The 22,475-nt window shown below is 36.9% G+C and overlaps 2 protein-coding genes across 3 annotated transcripts in view; both read right to left on the bottom strand.

Moving 5' to 3' along the window:
- LOC142339701 (uncharacterized) overlaps window positions 1–16,739 on the bottom strand; it is a 190,353-nt gene extending 173,614 nt beyond the window's left edge. Inside the window, exon 1 of the mRNA XM_075389921.1 lies at window positions 16,627–16,739. The gene's annotated coding sequence lies outside the window, so the exon portion shown is untranslated. The remainder of the gene's footprint in view (window positions 1–16,626) is intronic.
- LOC142339107 (uncharacterized) overlaps window positions 1–22,475 on the bottom strand; it is a 382,233-nt gene that overhangs the window by 254,608 nt on the left and 105,150 nt on the right. The window lies entirely within an intron of this gene.

The raw sequence follows: 22,475 nt of genomic DNA, 5'->3' as shown, positions 1-22,475 counted from the left end.
TTGCAGTTACTACGATACAATATTTTTCAAACCTCCAGTTAGCTGTGCAGAATTATCGGCACACGATCAACAAACTGTTGTTTGGTTGACACAACCTGCACGGCCTCGATTGGGACGATGGCGATACACCTTACAGTGACCTGAAAGCAGTTTGCTTAAGTTTTAGTTTCCGATTTACCCGGAAAATTTTTTTTTCAAAAGGCACCGAAAAGTGTGAGGTCCTCAGCAAGTTGTTACAGAAAAAAGTTTACAATCCAGAAGATTTAAATTGTCCCCGCTTTTCAGAAATACTTCCAGAGGAAACAGTTGTTTCTTGCAGTCTACATTCCAATAAAGTTACAGCAAACTCAAGTATTCAATCATTGTGCAGAACGTAAAGCCAGAATATTTTCACAGTGGACACAAAGTGATGCACAGAGAAGAGACGGCAACACTGACCACCTATCTGTCAGACAATTTGAAGATATATACTTGCTTGACTCCTCTTGACGATCAGCCGATAGTAATATTCAACAGAGTTCAAGATCCCTGTGTACCAATACAGAACAATTATTCAGTTGATCAAAATTTTTTCAACAGCAGACCCGGCGTTGCACAACAACCCCGCTACAACCCGCTGTATAGCACAGCAGCAAAACGTTACTTCGCAACAATTACGCTATCTCCAGAAGAACTAGACAGCTTCAGAGCTTGCCTCCCTGTGATTGATAACTTCTATCATTTCCAATTGTATGTGAAAAATAAACAGAGAGCTCGCGAACTGCAGAATCAATTCAATTATGGCTACAAACAAAACAACCGAGAAGCCACCGCTGGCACCAAAAAGAGCAGCGAATCCCTCGTTGGAAACAATGAGCGGACAGAAAAGTTCCTCCCTTTAGGTTGAAAAATATACTACCGGAACGTGAACTAACTCTGAAAGAGATGCCAAATGAGTTGAGAGTTTATGTCTTGGAGCATCCCGAACTTGAGAAAGTCTTCAGTCAACCATCGTATAAAGAAAATGACTCATCAACTGTTTGTTATAAACTAGAAATAAAATGTCACATAAAAGGTTTCAAATTGTTTGAATTCTGGTATATGAAACAGTTGCCCATTGAAAACAATGAATAAATTACATATCTGATATTTTGTATCGTTCTTGTTGCAATTAACTTTTGAGGCAAAAAATTATTTCAAATGCATCAAAGAGACGAGGCTGATGCGGGTGTCAGAAATTTAGTGTTTGATGTAAACAACAAAGAGAGACCTCCATGGCGTTGCTGTTCCAACTCATCGGTGCCACGGTCTGAAGTAATATTTTTTGTTCAAGTGGGTATCATAGCTCTGATGATCATCCTTTGCTTCACTATGCTCTTTCTTTAGTCAGAAAGTTGTGAAGAAAAATCAATTTGGATTGCATTGTTGTCAAGCTTAGTTGGTTATGTTTTACCAAATCCAAAACTATGAAAAAAGTGATTCTGACACATGACAGGATATTCATGTCAATTGTTGGACCCAGCGGTTCCGGTAAAACTAAGCTGATGTTTCACATGCTGCAGGGGAACAGTTTTTATCCGCGCTTTGAGAAAATTTATTACTTTTACAAGGAGTTCCAACCACTGTTCAGGGAAATGCGAGGTAGTATAGCACGCATTGAATTCATCAAATATTCAGGATTGGAGACAACGAAAAATCTTTCGAACTGTCTTCGTATATTTGACGACTCATGCGAGGAAATTTTTAATGAAAAAGTGTTTGTAAAAATAGCTACGTCTGGACGCCATCGTAAACTTCATGTTATATATGTGAAGCATAATTTGTTTCATCAAAGCAAATGGTCGAGAACAATTGACCTAAACACCACTCAAATAATTTTATTCAAATCACTGCGTGACATTCAACAGATTGAATACCTTGGAAAACAGTTGAACTGTCTCCAATTACTCAAGGACGCATACAAATTAGCAACAGCTGAGCCATACGGACATTTAATCATTGATCTGGATCCAAAAACAAGTCAGGGTTTACGATTTGCATCACAAATAATTGGACCTGATCCTTCAATTTTTTACATTCCTGCACAAGAAGCAGTCATTACACCAATTACGAGTGAAAAAGAGACACTTGCTTATGCTCAAGCAATGGGCAAATAGTACAAACAAAAACTCCAACATTGATTTCAGATTATTTAGTGACAGTGACTTCATTTGGTTTCTGAGTGATTGTAAGGTGAACGTACTCTCTGGAGTTGTACCAGTCAACAAAAAAGAACTGAAAAAGTTTGAAAAAACTCTGCGTCAACTTTCGAACAGAAAAGTTGGGAAAACGGAACAATTAAAACTGATTAAATCTCCCTCAGGTATCAGTCTCATCCAACTCTTAGCAATACCCTGCATATAGTATCTGGAACAAAATGCATACTGAAGAGTTTGTGTTAATACCTAAACAAATGTATACAAGAGAATAACCCTATTTATCTCAATTACTCAGCAACAAAGATGTTCACAACCCAGCCAAGCAGTTATCGCTTCTCCAAAAAAAACAAGTCACCATCAGCTCCCTCTGTCTCGCAACAGGATACAGCAGAGCAACAAACTGACGCTTCAGTGGATGATAGAAGTGCAATAAACGAGTCTTTGGAAAAACCATTTATGATAGACAACACATTAGCTATCAGACAAGGAGTGTTGAATGATATTAAAATCTTGAAAGGGATAAAATTTGGAAGAAAGAATAAAATACTGGAGATAATAGAGGAATCCGATTCTGTGTCCTTGGACTCATCAAAGAGATTGCTTATCAAAGGTTCAAATACGGAAGTTCTTGCTGCTACATTTCTTTACAATCTACAGCAAACCACTTGTAAACTATCTTTTGAACAATTCAGTATATTAGCACTTCTCGATATTGGTTCACATTTGACTTGTAACACATACGCCAAAAAGTTTCTAAATTTATCATCTGAAGAGAAGCTGCAATTTTTGGAATATGAGTCAGACAAGGAAGTTGCTTCAAAATCCCGCAGAAAAAAAGCAACAGCTTCTGACAAGGACGAGGGAAGCTTTGAAGAAGCAGAAGAAGAAATCAAACCAACCAGCCTCTGGGAAAATTACTTCCTACCAAGTTAAACAGTTAGACAAGTTGTACACTAAAAGCAGGGCTGCATTTGGTAGTATTGCTAATTTAAAGAAGGCTAGTGGCTATACCAGAGGTAAAATTGTTCGCTATCTTCAGTCGAAAGCCCCCTACACGAAATACAGACAATTCAGGAAAAGTTTCCCTCGACTGAAAGCTGTTGCATTCAAAATAAACCAAATCTGGTCGGTTGATGTTGCGTATATGGATAAAGTTGCCCAACACAACAATGGCGTAAAATATTTATTAGTGGCCGTGGATGTATTATCGCATTACTTACGAGTTCAACCAATGAAGGCCTTATATGCAAAAGATGCTGTTGAAGCCTTCAAAAACATGATCAAGAAGAAACAGCCGGAGAATGTATGGACAGACAAGGGATCAAAATTTAAAGGAGAATTCAAAAAGTTTTGTGAGAAGAAAGGAATTCATTTATATACAACAGAAAACGAAACCAAGTCGGCATTTGCAGAGAGGAACATTCGATCGCTTGAAAACATTATTTACAAATTTTTGGAGGAAAAATGGACCTGGACGTATATGAAAGATTTGCCCCAGTTTGTAAATACAATAAACAGTCGTGTTAACCGGGTTACCCAATTAGCACCTAATAAAGTGTTTAAAAAACATGAACCATTTTTAATATCACTCTCAATCGACACAAAAAAGTACAAAACAAAATACAAAGAAGGAGACCTTGTTCGGATTGCAAAGCCTGACGAAAAATTCAGAAAAGTTTAAAAACAAAATTACACAAACGAAGTTTTTACAATATTCAAAATTGCTACTGTGAGTCCCCCAACGTACAATCTTATAGATTCAGACAACGTTATAATTCACGGTAAGTTTTATGAACCGGAATTAGTCCAAGTAAAGGTGTTAGACGAATAAAATGGATGCCGCTAAAGAATTCACAATCGAATTAATATCCAACGAATCAATGGAAATTTTCAGTGAAAACACAATGGCAAATTTTTGTAACCATTTAGCTCAACCACTTATGTTGGAAGGAGAATGGCAAGTAGCTTTATCTTCAATATCCTTCCCATCAAACATTAACAACATCAATTCAAACCTGTTGGTCGTTTATGTAAACTCGGGAGCCGAACTCGATGCCTGAAATAATCAAAGTGGACACCTTAGAAAAATTCGCAAAGTCATTTACACTAGTTTGGATCAACTCATGGATGAACTTAGGCGAATTGCTCATTTGAAACAGTTTGATTTTACTTTTGACAAAATTACTCATAAACTGGTTTTGCAATTCGGAGCAAATGAGGGTTTATCATTTGAAAACGAAGAAGTTCCAAGTATTCTCGGCTTCAAGGGTATAAAAGACAACTCCCATGATGGATACATTCATATTGGATACAAAGCAGACACAACTCTCAACAGACACCAGAGTGATTTCCCAGTCGATATAACCTGTGGCTCACAATTAAATTTGCCTACATAGATATCATAGATTATCAGAATATAGGTGACGTGAGAGCTCCTGTAATTAAAACCATTGAGTCTGAAAGACGTTTGAGAAACGGTAGCATAAACATCGTTACACCCATCCATCACAAGTCGTTTACAATTCTGGATTACAAGCCCATTTTTTCTTACAATATTCAAAACATTAAAGTGGAGTTGAGGAACGAAGCCGGAAAACTCATTCCATTTACTGGAACAGGAAAAGTGATAGTAAGCTTAAGGTTTCGAAAAATCAAGTGAAATGGAAGCTTACTACAGCGACCAAGCATCACAGTTAGTGCCACTTTTCTCCGGTCATTATCGTCAAAGAGGTAGTGGCTTTGGAGCCCTCGCTGCAGGTATAGGAAGAGTTGCTCTACCATTGGCAAGAAAGTTTATATGGCCCGCTGCCAAAAGAATTGGTCGAGAGCTTTTAGTGCAGGGTGCACCTGAGTTGGTAGAAGTAGCAACGAAACGAAGGTCGGCAAAGCAGGCGTTGAAAAGCACGGTTGTGAAAACACCCCGCAAACAAATTGGTGGTTCTCTCAATTCACGCATAACACGAGGCCGGCAAGCTAGTAGACGTCGAAGACAACACTTTGCTAAACCTCGACAGTACAAAAAACGTTCCACTAAAAAAATCATTTCTCGAAAAGCAAAGCCAAGAATGAGTCGACTGGATTTTTTCTCTCGAGTCAGAAATGCGAACTAATATTGTAATACCTTCCGAAGCCACTCACAGCTCATTAGACTTATTTGAAAAACCGCCTTTGCTTGTTACCTTTGATCAATCATTTGAATAAAAAACTGGGCCCCTTTATTCTCCCTCCGGATCGTCACTTGAATTTGAAGTGGTAGGTGATCGCAACAATTTCATAGACTTGCAAAAAATTTATTTGGAAATCAAATGCCGAATACAAAATGTCGATGGAACTGATTTACGATATGACGCAGGTGATCCGGCTAATACTGATGCCGCATTTTTTGTGAATAAGGTCCTTCATTCCCTATTTGCTGACTGCACTGTTTCTGCATATGGAATAAAGATCTCTTCTGCCAATGGACACTATGCTCACAAAAGTTTCATAGAAACAGAATTCTCTCACGGGACAGATGCAAAGAAGACTTGAGGAGAGAATCAGCTCAAATTACTCTTTATGGAAAACTAGCTGTTGATTTTTTCTCGTGCGAAAAACAATTAGTAAGCGGAGTTACCCTGAGAATTTCTTTCCGAAGGTCACAAGATGGTTTTGCCACTATAAGTGAAGCAGCTGGCAAAAACTACAAAGTAAAAATTGACGAAGCCAATCTTTTTGTTAGAAAGATGACTGTATCAGACAACGTAGTCGGAGCCATTGAGAAAACACTTTTGAGAACACCTGCAATATATCGATACAATGAAGTGATAACAAAAATTTTTCTTGAAACAACGGGGCAGCAAAGTTGGAAGCACGAAGATATTTTTACAAAAGAACCCATAAGACGACTTATAATTGCATTGTGTGCTGGTGATGCTTTCATTGGAACTAACACAGTAAATCCCTTCAACTATTGAAAATTTGGGCTGCGTGAGATTACAGTGTTCCAAAACGGTTTCGCAACAGCTGGTACACCAATGTCAACAATTGACAACAAGCGTTTGTACTACAATTCAATGAGCGCATAGGCCTATGAAGAAAACGGTCATGGAATATCATTGAGTGATTTTTCAAACCATTTTATAATGGTTTTCGACCTGACTAGTACGCAAGAAGCCACACATGATTTTATTCATCCTGAACTAACAAATTCGTCTATATCGGTCGAATTAAAATTTGATACAGCTTTAACAAACAACGTTGAAGTTTTCTTCCTCGGTGAAAAATCATCTACGGTGTATATTGACTCTGCAAGAAACGTATCCAAAAATATTCTGCCTATGAACGCATACTAATGGACGAAGATCAAATTTATATTCAAGTTCAAAAATGCAAGCATCTCAAATACACATTTCGAGGTGTTTGTGCCGCTGACAATTATCCATTAAATTTACCTGTTAACAGTTTTATAATTGTAAACGCATCACGAGCTGATTCTTTTGGAACGCATTGGTTGATGCTTGCCAAACGCTACGCATACCCCGTACTATACTTTGCAGATCCGTTAGCACTACCTCTGACTGCCTACAAAGATATTTTCTCCCGTTTACAGCAATGTACTGATTTGCATATGATGATGGATGTTATGGAGCACATAAGAGATATTCAATCCGCCCTGCAATAAGCAGACTCACAACTGTGTTGTTTATTTTGCATCTATATTGCGCACTATTTGTATAGCAGTAAATTTCCTTTTGTACCAGATGTAAATGAATTGCAATTGCTAGCATTTGTAAAACATATGGAGTAAAATTGAATTAAATTTTTCTATGACAGCTTAAGTTTAGACACTAGACTTTTTACAGAACTGGAAGTTCATTAAATAGTCTGAAGTCTCACGTACAAAACTCCCTTGTCCACTCAAAAGAATATCCATAATCTGATAGAGAGAAGATGAATGTTCACCATGCATTAGTTGACAAAATCGTTTTATAGTTACATCGGGGATAGTAGAAGCATGTTTGTTAGAAGTTGTAGTAATGGTTGAGAGTTTTTTCACAGGATTGGGCAAAGGAAGTTGTTTTTTAGTTTTGTTGGTTGAAACATGATTAAACTTTGATAAATACTCCACAGCGACATGTAAGCGAGAAACAATAGCACCACGATTAACAAAGTTTTTCTCAGTAGGCAAAATAAGAAATTTGAAACAGGTCATGAGACAAGGTATCGGCACAGAAGCATACGGAGAAAAAACATTTTTATCTTCTAAACTTGTATCCTCAAAATAAGATGCCAATGGCTGGAACCAAAGGAACAACCATCAATAACGGTCGAAGATGAATGATTACCGTATGCATAATTTTCTATTCCAGAATCTTGTAGTTTTGGTTCTGTGTCGCAAATAGTTTATTTGATTCGTTTTTGAAACTTTTTGAAGTATTCGGGACTGTTTTCGTACATAGCTTCAACCATAGTAAGAGAGTAAACTGAGTGAACAAATGATGATTTACCTCTATGAATTAGTGGGTTTTAGTTGAGAACACTGTGTAAACAAATTTTCAAGGTCGTTCTAAGATGAAAATTCATTAAATTTTTCGTTATTTTAATTGCTTGTAAACAAATTCTGTCTAGACAATAAGTAAACAAATCAAGGCTGTCTGGTTTTTCCGAAGCTCCGCAAACAAATCAAAGCTGTCTCATTTTCCCGAAGTTCTACGCTCTTAAACCTGTGGTAAACTTTGGTTGTTTTCATTGCTTGTGAACAAATTCTGTCTAGACATTAAGTTAACAAATCAGGGTTGTCGAAGTTGTGTACACGAATAATGGCTGTCGCAATTTCCCGAAGTTTTGCAAACTTTGCTGTGATTGGTTGACGACTCGAAATAAAATCTTTTTTTTAGTAACAAAGAAATTTCAACTTCATTGTTCGCACGTAGTCATGAATACACTTTGAATTTCTGCAGAACTTGAGAGACATTTTTTTATTCATATTTTACGGCTCAGTTGACAATTCCTTACAAAAATAAAAAATCTCTTTGCTCTTTCCATAGTTAACTTACCCAGTTATAACGAAATGCTTGCAAAAGATCGAAACCTACCCGTTAACTGTGAAAAATGTGGAAAATCTATTGCAAAATACAATATTGCTCGCCACCGGAAGATTTGTATGATGGGCACGCTTTACTGTAAGAAAACGAATTGTAATTTTGCTACAAAAAATTCGGCAGAATTGTCATACCATATTGCGAAGGCTCACGGAGCAAAAGTTCGTAATACACTGAACAAGTGTGTTGTCTGTCAGAAACAGTTCCCAAGTTTCTACTCACTTCAACTTCATCGCAGAAAAGTACATCAAGCTAGCACAAAAATTGGGTCCTCAAGCACAATCCGTGTTCGTGAGGTTATGGAGAAAGTTGATAACGATAGCGAGTCATTGAAAGAAGAACTAGCAGCTTGTCAGCATTTACTTGACGATATGAATTCCGGGCATGGCAGACAGGAAGTTTTCAACTTCAGTTTATCGAATTTGAACACCAAAAAAATCAATGAAAAACTCGATCAAGTTTTTGCAAACCTGAAATGTGCAGCAAAAGTTAACCTCGCATTGGGGTTTATTTTGCAAAATGTAGAGACAAACGAATATCGATATTATTATCCGCATGAAAATAACTTACTCCTGAATCGAGCTTTTCTGCTAAGCAATAAAAACGATTTATTGAACCTGCAGAACAAAATTGAGAAACTTGACTTGATTGAAACATGTACAAAAGAACATCAAAACTCAAAATGGCGATTCACAATAATTACAAATGTTACCGTTTTTGTAGCGCTTCTTACGAATATACCTATGGGTTGTACTGATTCTCCTCTTCCAGAGCCATTGTTAAGGAATCCTGAAGTAAATTGTCTCGTTTCAAATGGACACAATGAACCATATAACGATAATTTGTGTTTATTCCGTGCAATTGCTATTCATTTATTTGGATCAGTAGATGTTGAACCAAATGCAACCAAAATTTTTCACAGTTTTGTTACTGCAAGTGGTTGCGACCCTGAAAGTTTCACAGGTGTTTCCTTTGATCAAATTCCAATAATTGAAGAACTAATCAAACAAAACATTTTCATCTATGATTTTGACATTGAAGACGGTGAAATTATTGGTGAACTTTTTCGACGCAGCGTTGAACGATATGACGAAAACATTAAACTGCTTCGATACAACAACCATATATGTTATGTTAATGATATCAAGAAATTCTTCAAGAAGTTTCGTTGTCCCAGCTGTGATGTCTTTTTCAACCATTCAGGTCATTTCAACCGTCACTTGAAAATTTGTAAAGAACGAGTGAAAAATATCTATCGGCGAGGTGTTTATTTTTTGCGGGAAACACTATCTGAGAAGCTTGACAACTTCTCAATCGCGTATCCAGAAGATTATACCCTCTTCAATAATTTAGCCGTCTTCGACTTCGAAGCAATATGTGTTCATTCAGTGGATATCAGTAACACAGCTACAACATCTTGGATTGGTACTCATGTACCTGTATCGATATCAATTTCTTCAAACCTGTTGAAAGAACCAATTTTCTTATGCGAAAAGGATCCCAATCATCTCATCATATCGTTTGTAGCGCAACTTGAAACCTTATCAGCAAAAAACAAAGCGGACTTGAGACCCAAGTTCTTGGAGGTGAAAGCTGAGATCGAAACCAGGTTGAGTGATATTTCCTCTAGACTGGAGATTTTTTCCAAAAGTCAGTTGGATAATAGTATCAAAGCAGAAGATAGTAATGCTTCTAAAAATTTTTTTACGATACCAACAAAAGCAGCTCCTTGATCTCCAGTGTCATTTCAATAATTATGTTGACACTCTACCAGTTTTTGGATTCAACAGTGGAAAGTATGATCTGAATTTGATCAAAAGCTATCTCATTCCTCATCTCCTTAACGACAAAGCTATTACACCTACGGTAATCATGAAGACAAATCAGTTCATCTCCTTCAAATTTGGGGATATTCAATTTTTGGATATTGTAAATTTTCTCGGTGGAGCAACAACTCTGGACTCCTTTCTGAAAGCATATCAATCGAAAGAAACAAAAAGTTATTTCCCATATGAATGGTTTGATTCGCCATCGAAACTTGACTGTAGCCATCTTCCACCTTACGATTCCTTCTTTAGCAATCTGAAAAACTTGAATCCACTGGAAAAAGATTTCACTCAGTTCGAAAAGTTGATTCAATTTGGAAAAGAGCAGTCGGAAGTTCTCCGGGAAATGGGACTGAAAGAAAAGCCTAGAACTGGAATAGAAAACTATGCTCTCCTAGAAGATTTGTGGAAGATGGAGAAAATGGAAACTTTTCGAGATTTCCTTCGTTGGTATAATAACAAAGATGTTGTACCAACGCTGAAGGCAATGGTGAAAATGATGGAGTTTTATCATGGTCAGAAAGTTGACATGACAAAGCTCGGGTGCACGCTACCCAATTTAGCAAATATCTGTCTTCATAAATCGATGGATAGAAAGTTTTACCCTTTCATCGAAGCTGACAAGGACTTGCATGAGAAAATACGAAGTGAAATGACTGGTGGTCCATCAATAGTGTTTACGAGGAAAGCTGTTGTAGACAAAACATTCATCCGGAGGTCAAACAATGTCTGTAAAACAATAGTTGGAATAGATGCTAGCCAATTATATCCTTTCTCCATGTGTCAAGCGATGCCAACTGGACTCTACACTAGATGGGAGTTTGATACCAATCTTCAAAAGTTCAAAGATAGTCAAAACAAAATCAGGAAGTTTGAGAACATGGTAATGCCTTTCTATCAAGCAAACAGACCCGAATGTACTATTGAAAATATCTATACAACTGGAAAACAGAAAAAAATTGATTCCTTTAGTGTGGATGGCTTTTGTGGTCATTGTCAAACAGTTTTTGAAGCTCTCGGATGCTACTACCACTTCTGTCCCTGTAGAGAAACTCAACCAAATCTTGATAAAGACGAATTTGAAAATGGTATCCGGAAGCGTGAGTCTGATATCTTACGAAGACTTCATCTGGAAAAGAAAGGATATAAAATTGTTGAGATGAGAGAATGTGAATGGTGGGATCAGGTTCAGAAGAGCTCTATTTTGAAAGATCATGTTCGAAAAAATTTTCCCTACAAGTTACTTTTGAGCAGTGAGACGCTGTTGACGCGGATGCACGAAGATAAATTATTCGGATATGTTCAATGCGATTTAGAAGTTCCTGAGGAGCTTCGTGAACGATTTGCAAACTTTCCTCCAATTTTCAAAAACTGTGATGTTGGAAGAGAGAATGTTGGTAAATTCATGCTGGAATATGCTGAAAAATAACGCGTTATTGTTAAAACCACAACGAATGTTGATTTCGAGTTACAATTTAAACAATGGAATAGTCATAACGCCATTATAAAAGTTTTATTTGAAGCTGGGTCTATGCTGCACCAAAATCCACAGATTCGTTGAGTATACCCCGCAAAAATGTTTCAACGGTTTCGTACAATCTGTCGTTGATGCAAGACGAGAAGGTGATGAAAATCCGGACCCTAGCGTTGTTGCTGAAACTATGAAATTACTTGGAAATAGCTCTTATGGTTATCAGATCATGGATCGAAGCCGACATACGCAAACACTTTATATCAGCGATGAAAATACTCACAAAGCTATCAAAAACCGTCTTTTCAGGAGATTGAACAATGTCGGGAGAGGTATATATGAGGTTGAGCTAGTGAAGAGTACTGTTGAACATCGTGAGCCGATAATTGTGGGATTTTTCATCTTGCAGTACGCAAAATTGAGAATGTTGGAGCTTTACTATACCTTTTTTGACAAGTTCTGTGATGTTCAGAAATTTGAAGAGCTTGAAATTGACACCGATTCCTTGTATCTGGCGCTGGCTCATGAAAATCTATATGACTGCATTCGACCCGAAATGAGAAGCATTTGGAACGAGATAAGAAGAGATGACTGTACAGAAACTCTTCGCGCTGACAGTACGTGCAAATTTTTTCCAAGAACTTGCTGTCATGAACATGTGAAGCATGACAAGCGTGAACCTGGTTTATTCAAGGAGGAGTTTCGGTGTACCGAAATGCTATGTTTATGCAGCAAGACATATTGCTGTTATAATTCATTAACGAACAAAACTAAGTTCAGCAGCAAAGGACTCAACAAGAATGCTCCGGAAGAAAACAGTAATGGACCGTTACAGAAGTAGAGAAGAGTCCTGGATGATGCAGTAAATGTATCCTCAACTAAAAGAGGGTTCAAAACCGTAAATCATCGGGTTTTCATCTATGAACAGACTAAAAGGGGACTTTCATATTTCTACCCGAAACGAATTGTGGATAGAGATGGAATTCACACAAAACCTTTACTGATCTAAACTGACAATCTATTTGCTTCCAGAACTTTTAATCTATCTAAATTGATCTCTTTTGAACACTTGATAAGATTGTCATATTAATTTGTCAACCTAGTAAGTGTATTGTATAATTAGTCCCAGTCGTTGTTTTCGTTGAAACTAGTAGATAGAAATAACAGCAGATTTTCAGCATAATTTTAGTCTTCTTTTCGGAGTTGAGCTAGCATAGTTCTTTCTAAGCAGATTCCTCAATTTCTTGGGAGAGTTCGGTGTAAACCCTAGATAATGAATAAGCTTCTTTGTTATTCAACACTTTCCCGCTGATAAACAGTAACCGTAACCTGGAACATTCTCGGAATTCTTAAGATTTTGCTCTAGCAATCTGATTGGACAAGCATCTTTCTCGTTTCCTTTTTAGCATTATTTTCTGGCTAGATGCACGAAATTTCCTTTTAAGGAAATCAATTATAAACTATGATCTTGCCGAACCTTTAGAAGTCTGCTCTGATTCATTTTTCTTCTCGTTGTCCCAGAGTTCAGATTGCCTAATTTGATTTTCTGTTAGCAAAAGGAATCATCCTATCGATATGATATTTTCCTCTTTTCATGTGCTGCTAGGGACCCAAAATTTATATTGACGTCATTAATTGTAAGTACGAGGAAATTGAAGTTCTTGAACTAGTTAAACCAAAAATCTTAATGCCTAATAATATCTATAATTAGGGCGTTTTTATACCATTTTCCTATCCCACCATAACCAGATATGATACACAATAATAGCCACAGTTGAAAATCTTAACATGTTATAACAAGATTCGATGACTCATCAGCGACTAGAAGACTGGTTGTCTTTATCAGTCATATTACGTGTGCCAAGTACTACTCCAGCTACTTGTAACCTATTAGCTATCTTCGTACATTGGTACAAAATAACAATGTAGAATATCAATCAGATAATGTACTCAACGCTATGAAATAGTTAGAAATAATCTCTATTTATGTTCGCCTACAGTTAGATAACAAATGTCATTATTACAAGTATCGATGATTCATTAGCAAATTGGTAATATGTAATCAATCCTGATACATGTAAAATCGATTACCTATCTTTATACATTATTGTCAAAAATCTAATCTTAATACATGTAAAATCTATTACATATCTTTATAGGTTGTTCTCTTAACTCTAATGTTAATACATGTAAAATCTATTACCTATCTTTATACATTACTGTCAAAAATCAAATCTTAATACATGTAAAATCTATAACCTATCTTTATACGTTGTTCCAATAACTCTAATGTTAATACTTGTAAAATCTATTACCTATCTTTATACATTGTCTCACTAATTCAAAGATGACCCAAATAAGTTACAATTGCTATAACCAATCTTAATACATGTGGGTCGTCACCCCCCCCCCCGGGCAGCTCGGTCCCTCTATATACTACTGGTGTATTTATATTATTTCTTCTAGATAAATTCAAGGTTTTGAAAACCGGCGGCAAACTGATAATTTCTGAAAGATTGTCGAACGAAAATGCTAAAAATTATGCCAGCAGCAAGAATTACGGGACTAATCTGCTCATCGCACTTTCATACTGATTAATAGATTTTTCGGGTATTTTTGTGTCAGTCATGTAAAAAGCATATGAATTATATTTTGGTAAGAAATTGTACAGAAAAGAAGTCAAGTTTGTTTGGTTAATTGGCAAAACAGGTAATATTAAAATTCACTGTCCATAGTACACTTTGGTTAGCAAAGAAAATCCTTGATTCATGTAAAAAGAGCGAAATTTGTTTTGTTACTAAAAATAAACAATCTATATAAAATGTAGGATCTCTTCTGTTTGAGCCCCTCCCTCCCTCCCATTTTACTGAGTGCATATTATTTGCGTCACCCAGACGCGCGTGCCAGTGTTTACATAATTAATTACTGTTTAATGGCACGTGCTCCATAATTCGGGGGGGGGGGGGGGGTGCATGACTTAATGGGGAGGACACAAATGGAAAAGATTCATTTTTTCTTTTCAGTAGAACAGTGGATCACAGTTTTTCAATCTGAAAGTTGAATAATTCATTTCACATCTTAAGTTTTTTGCAAATATGCAACGGAAATTCCTTAAGAAACTGAAAAAAACTGCTTTCAAGACTTTTATTTAAATTTAGTTACCATCTGAATAGTTCTTCTTTTTTAAAAAATTATCTGCAAAGATTTGGAAAATAAAAAATTTCTGTGGAAAAATCTTACTAACTGAAAACTAAAACTGTATAACTAAAACTGTACTGAAAGACTATAAAAATTGAACCAAACGACTTTCTTTTTAAGTTTTCAATCGCTTGCTGCTGACCTATAGCATTGTCGCATAATTATATTCGTAAGAAATTTTCTCAATATTTTTAGGACTTCAAAACAGAACATTTTCATGTTCGAAAACAACATTTCGGATTTTTAAAAAAATGTTTATTTTAAGAAATTATTGGATGGACTCAGATCGGACCGTGAACAATTGTTTAGAAGAGTTTATATACCCCAACATACAATGCATAAAGATTCCTCTGGTGTGTATAGTTGCAAGTGACAGTTATGTTTCTATTACATTGAAGAGCAGTGAATTGATTTTAAAATGAACTTCCACTCTCAGTTTTGTCGCTCAAAAGGAGCTGGAAATTATAGTGTGATGTTCTACGTAATCACTAGAGCAAAGTTCAACCAAATTTGTTTTTAAAAAAACAAAGATTTTTAGCAAAAAGTGTAATTTACACTTTCTCAATAGTTTCCTAAGAACAGAAGATATCTATATCACGAACAGTCAGAATGAAAGCGCCTCAATTTGGATGGGAAAGATAGAATAATTAATATTTTTTTCTTAGTTAACAAGAAAGCAAATTAGAAAAGTTTTGGGCAAACTTCAAAAAGTTATTTTTTGGACAAAGTTTACTCTGATAGCGTTGAGTAATTTTTCGTGTAAAAATGAAGATATCACTTTTGTGACGTTTATGTTTCAAAAAGTCAATCTTAAGTTGTTTGTTCCAACATGACAACTCCTGATTCAAAGAGTAAAATTTTTTTTTGGTTTGATTGGCAAAAAAATTTAAGGCACATTGGATGAAGCGAGGCTCATACTAGACTGTATGTTTTTGTAAAGTTCGCTGGAGAAACAGAGGAATCAAAACTATTTTGAGAGCACCGGTTAATTTGAAATAGTTGCTGAGAACTTTGCAACAAGACGCTAATCAGCACTTGTTACTCTTGTCTTCCATCCACAGCCGTATAACTTGAGCAAAAATAATGAGGCCCTAGAGCTCTCAAAATATGCAAAATAAGTGAAAACTTTGGTGAAAAAATAATGCCAATAACCATTTTTGCTGTTTTATGCTGTTTTATGACCTTTTTTGCTGTTTTTTTTTGTCCTGAATTGCATTTAATGTTGAGATACTAAAATTAGTTTGAAGCTGGTCAGACACTTTTATTTAACTGATGAGCTCTGTGATATTTTGTTAACGAAAAGTTAAGCTTAGTACTTATTAAGTTTTTAAAATTTCTTCTTAATAAGGGAAGTTTGAGCATTAGAATGAAAAATGGTGTCAACATCTACTAACATTTGGGCAATTTTGCTATGAACGGGAGAACCGTAGAGCTTAGAAGCCTGAGAATGATAAATTTGTTAACTTAATGCTTTTGTTCACAAATTTAGATATGGACAAGATTCTTCCCGTACCTAGCTCTAAAGCAACTTCAGCACTGAGTCAGAGTCTAATTCAGGTCACATTTTGCATTTTTCACATTTGTCTGATTCACAGCTGATTCAATTATTCATTCTGAATTTTCTTCTGATTAAGAAGAATAATGAATGTTTTCTATGAATTTTGCTCTGATTCAAAACAATTCAGAAATCACGTCACAATTGGTTCTGAAATCCTTCTGAATCAGTAGTAAATATTGAAAATTCTCTGAAACAGTACTGATTTTTGCTGAGCCTTAGGTACATGTTAGTCAAGGGAATTGATGTACCCATATACTCTTTTACTTTTTCAAAATATTGGTAAAATTAGTCAAATTTTAGAAAAATAGTCCCTTACCGTTTTTAGTCCGTATTTTTTTGTCGTTTTGCATGTTTTTTTAGTTTTTAGTTTTCGTAGTTTTTTGAAGCGTGTCGACTTAGTTGTAAGTTAAGTTACCATGAAGTCATAAGTTTTAGATATAGATAACGGTTAGAGAAGTAGTCTTGCATGTACGAATTCAATAGCGTACTGGGCAGCGACGAGATGGGCAAAACCCATTTCAATCGATGCCAGATACTAATTAAAGAGGCATTTAAAGCAATTGTTTTAGACATAAATAGAACACCTTTTGTTTCAGACCACCTATCGAAATGAGAGACTTGGAGTGACTTTCAACCTAATAATTTCCTATAGTTCCATAACTTACGTCACTCTTTTAGATTTTAGTACTTCTTATCGGGCGCTACAATCTATAAATTAGTTTTAGGTAATTGATAAACTATGCAATTCTTGTCTTTACAACGAGAGTTGATTAATGAACAGTGTCACAGGGCTATTATTGCAATCCAGAACTTATCAAACTATGAGGCGACTCGGAAAAAATTTGTAACCAACTCTGTTTGCAATAATACAATTGCTTAACTTAACAATGGAATAATTAGTTAACGCCCAATGAAAAATACGCAAATTTGCAGCAGTGGTGAAATTGCGTTGGCGTTCAACTAAATTCTTTGCCATTCTGTTTTCGGCACTGTTGTTATATTACGAATCACAGGAGACACAGGCAGGAACAGCTTGTCTAACCAACCGCAACCTGAGTTGATTAAAAATATAATTACTTTTGGCTGTTTATGCCCGCTCAAAGTCACGCAATTCGGCTTGACCTCAGAATTTTGTAACTTCCTGGATGCGAAAGCAAGCGAGTGGTAAAGTTCATTAGTCAACCTTTGTTGGGATTATATCAGTGGAAAATTTTGTCACGCTGCAGCTGAATATTTTTACCGTCGCTTTGATATCGCCGCTTTTTGCGTAACAGCAGGGACAAAAACGATTGTCTAATCTCAGTGTTACGCTCTTCCAGACGTGCTTGTCAATCATATGATAATGACAATATGCCTCATCAACAAGTATTGCACTCATTTTATGCCAAAATAGTTTATTAATGAATACTACCGGTGTCGGGACAATTTACCCAATTCCATTTTACCCAACGCCATTTTACACGATGCCAACTTTGGTATACCCTGTTGTTAAACTTACAGGAACGACTATATATCCGACTATATATTTAAATGGCCCCTGGGACTTGATATGAAACTATCGCAACCGAACATGCGATTAAAAATGGCTGCATAATTAAATGCCCCGAGGGACTTCATATGTGTCGTCTTCTGAATTTCTAACTAGTCTATCAGTGAGGGGAATCTGTCGCCCAGAAGATCGATCAACCTTAATTAGAACCAATACCGAAGGTTTAAAATAAAATGATGAATAAAGCGCTACCTTGTCTCTTTTCTGAGTTTTTCCCCTCGTCCACTCTTGCAGGCTGTTAAAAGTGCTTTGTCCCAAAGACGTTAATTTGAATAGAGATCACAAGCACGAATGAAGAATCCACAGTGCATAAATGCAACTCGAAATCAACTAACAACTTGAGACAAATTCGACTTCAAAAATTTTAGTTAAGTTCAAAATGTTATCGTGATTCACTCGCAATCTACTTTACCAAGTTGCTCACAGTTTCCTAACTGGTCTTGCAACTTTTAAAAAACTGTTGAAAGTTTAGTCCCACTAAACCAACTGCTTTCTAGCTCAGTCGTTTCTCTCTCCCTCTCTCTCTCTCTGATTAAAACTGATTACAACTTTTTCTATTTAGCTAACTTTATCTTATCTTAATTAAATACACTTTAAGCATTTAAAAAAACACCGTAAGTCAATTTTTGCTAGGTGGTATCTTCATAAAGTGAAAAGGTGAACATTTGATTTGCTTTAAACTAGCATTCTCCCAAGCAAACTTCAGTCCTCAGCTTATCGTCCTTACTACAAAGTCTTGAATTTATACTCTATCGAAATGGACAGTCGTACATACTTCGAGATTTTCCTGTACTTGCGTTCAGGGGGTTTAACCCATGAATTGTCATTGGGTCGAGAAAAGTAGTATTTGCCGCCGGAGCCGACAATTTTTCACAAAAAATGGTCATTTATACTTGATTGGTTCCGAAATTCATGTACTACATCATTCAAATGCTCCGATTAACAACTATATATATTACAAAGCCCAATTCTTTTTAGCTGCCCTGAATTTGACACCTCAGATTACGAGCCTATTGCATTAGACGTAGCTCATCCTAAATACAATTGTGTTAGTGACTGTCTGTCGACCATTATTAAGGGAAATCGCACACAGGAGGGTGATATCGAAAAATTGTTTGTCAAACAACGCACTGGGTCCGATCAGCACCTTTACGACAGACCCGGTAAAGTAATCTTATCTAGAGGGATCGGGGAGGTCAAATTTTTCCAAACAACAACTTTAGACTATTTGCTCGACGCTTCCGTATTAATATTTATGTATACTATGACTCTGGCTACGATGAACAACCTTACCATCTCAGTCTAACTGGGACTCACAAAGGATTAATCCGGTGCGGCATAGTTCTTAAATTCTAGCTAGTGGAGGGTATACCGCATTGTCTAATAATATACCGCTGCGACATGAAACAAAGGCATGAAAGGTAAATTAATTCTTATATATACATACAACTTGTTTATTTAAGTCCAATTTTTCTTCCGTTTTTCAACTCTCCCTCATCTTTTTCTTCTTGTTCAACCATCAAGCGCACCGCAAAGGCCATTTCGGGGTCCCTTTTATCAAATTCGGCCAAGTCAATTCCCCCCGTTGCCGCCATTCGCTGATTGACTGTCTTTAGTTTCTTTTGCTCTTGTAATTTAGTAACTTTTATTCGTTTTTTCTCTTTATCTTTTAGCTCCCCACCAGTTGCCGCCTGTACCGCAGATGTTCCCGGCTCAAAAAGTGAGGCTTCGGGAGAAGGAGGGGGCGCGGAGTCAGTTTCAGGGGACATTTGACCCCGATTTCCCCTGTATGGAGAAAGTTTCAGCTCTTTTACGAGTTTCTTTTTATTTTTAGTTCTAGCCATTTTGCACTCCCGAACTATGCTAATTTGATTATGTATACAACTCAGTTTAATCAGGTCTCCTATTTGTCTCATCAATCTATTCTTACAGCCTTTTATTATTTAAAATAAAACGATACGCCTTTAGTTTATCCGGTTTGGAACTATGCTAACATTTGTTTTGATAAGACTTCGTGGGTCCATTTGTTTGATTTCAAAAAAGTGCTTAAAATAGTTCAACCAAGCTACGGTATAATTATCTTAAATAAAAAGTCCTAATTACGTGCTCTCTAAAGAGCCTACAGACACGCACTTTTGCCGCTTATAACTATACCAGCTTTAAATTCAAATTCAGGTTCGCTATACTCCCCCCTCTACTCTCATCATACATCCGAATGATGGCAAAACCTGCAAGTTAAAATAAATTATTAAAACAGAAATAAATTTTTGATAATAACTTTTTTTAAAGTAGTACTCAGTCTTCGTCGCTTGCGACAATCCCAATTCTTGGACTCTTTTTTCTCTTCGCTCCAAGAGGGAAAATTCCTCCAGCAGCGATCTTTCGCGCGCTCTGCATCGTTCCAACGCTCGCTCGATCTTGCGCTTGTATGCAATGTGCGCGTTTCTGAATGTGTTCACACCGCGAGTGTTGCCTCTTCTTCCCACGCAGTACGCCAATCGTTGTCCAGTGGTTCTACTGGTCCAAGGGGGAATTTGCCTTTGGCTCCATCTAGGTATCCATCCCCTCACCACAGCGGATTATTCCCCCGTGGTTTCAGTATGTCTTCCATTTGTGATACTTTGGTCGCCTTGCTCTCTCGTTTCCAAAGCATTTGCCGACTCATGCTCGCTCCTTTCTGTTCGGTTGGAGGCAATTACCTCACCTTCACTATCACTCCACGGTGTTGGGCTGCTCATAGTTTGCTGTTTTGTCTAATTGAATTCTCTCCAGCTAGTGCGGATGCTCTTATCTTATCTTCTTATTGTGTTTTGTAGGTTTGTTTACACAAGGTAAATATAAATGTTTAATTTGCGATAAGGGAACTTCACTCACGTTTGCCCATTGTTTAAATACCTCATTGATCACGCCATCTTTCCATTAAGCCGTATTTCATATCTGCTCAAGATAACCATCATCCCAATCTGAGCCTCAAATCTTTGCTTAACCATAAACCAGCTCACTCACAATTCAGTTAAGAATTACTCAGCCTAATTCATCTATCAGAATTGCAACATGTAAGAATTTTTTTTGTATCACTCCAAATCTTGTAACCTTTCACCCATGACTCATTGCTCGTTGTCTGTTTCAGGGACGCCTTCAACAACAGGACCCTGGCTTTTATCCTTCCGCATGGGATAACGAGCAAACCCTTTGACTTTCTACCAGTTATGGACATTGAATGTATCATGGTTCAAATTGTCTCCAAAAACCCTTTATCGACTAATCTAGAGGAGTTCTTTCTGCTATCAGTCATACTCGAAGGCCAGGATACCAAACTATCGCTTGGGAATTCCCCAGCCCCCTTTCAACGGCTCAAACTGGCTCGAAAGAGCGAGGCCGAATTGTACCAGGACGGGTCGATCTTACACTAAGTTCCTAATTGGTTAGAAAAACCTAAGCTCGCGTCTTAGCTTCCCAGACTTTCATAAACTTTCGACTGGACTCAATAATTTTTCGACCGTAGTATTGTTTCTTATCAGACTTTCGCTTGACTGAGCAATCTTCTACTGTAGCCCTTAATACCTTCTTATTAGTTTACCTTACAACCTGTTTTCTTTCAGGATCCGATTGATTTTTTTTCGAGTGAATCATGTTAGTAATTGTCCAGATTATAAGACGGGGTAACGACTAAGCATTAAAAGTTTGAAAAATAAACTGCGCGGCAAATGAAGACTAAGCCACAAAAACCAAAAACAAAACTTAGAGCCATGTTAGGTCAAAACACTTAACATCCCTGTGATACACTGTTAAACGAAATTTAACAATTAGCGTCCCTCAGTTTCACTGTTGGATCTGACTAATAAGGTAAGAAGAGATTCTGAATAGCACATCGGTTTAGTATTTAAGAAATAAAAAGGATTTGACTTACAAAGTCATTCGATTAGCACCATGCAATTTTTTTCCAAATCAGCCAGAGTATAGCGAGCCGAATTGTTATAGCTACCAGACCAAGTTGAGTACGCACGGGTGCACTGTGGTACGCTTTCCAGTGGAACGGCGTATTTTTGTCAAGAATGTGTTCCGCGAAAGGCCTGTCAATCAATTCCAATTCCCCATGGTCAGCTGTGCCCTCTGGTAAGCCTACCAGGTTGAGTCTAAAAGACTCTATCATCTCCACGTGGGCAGCATTTACAAAAGTTTCTGGAATTTTGACTCCCATATTCTCATTTTCCACCGTTCTCAAAATTTCAAACAAAGACTGCAATAGTGGATGCTGTTCAACAATAACAAATTTGCTTGAATTATCCTGACAATTTCTTGAATCCGGGTATAAAACAATCGTTCCCTATAGGGTTTTCAACCCTTCCCTGGCAACTGGGTCGAATCAGACAGCTCCTGCATCCAGGTATCTGTTCGCCTTGTGATTGGTCTTTCACTCTGGTATAATTGATAAACTTGAAATCATCCTTGCTGGACGTGATTAGGTAAGTTGAGTCTCCAGGTATTCCGCAGCTGCTTCGTCAGGTAGAAATTCAACTTCATGAAGACAAAGTTTCAAAGCAGAGGTGGGCAAGTTTAAAAAGAGGCTCGAAAGACATGTTGCCGAAAAGAGAATGCGGCTGATCGCCTCATCT

This window comes from Convolutriloba macropyga, chromosome 5 (assembly GCF_964194025.1).
Source record: "Convolutriloba macropyga chromosome 5, txConMacr16.3, whole genome shotgun sequence".
Lineage (NCBI taxonomy): Eukaryota > Metazoa > Xenacoelomorpha > Acoela > Convolutidae > Convolutriloba > Convolutriloba macropyga.
This window is presented reverse-complemented; position numbering and strand designations above follow the sequence as displayed.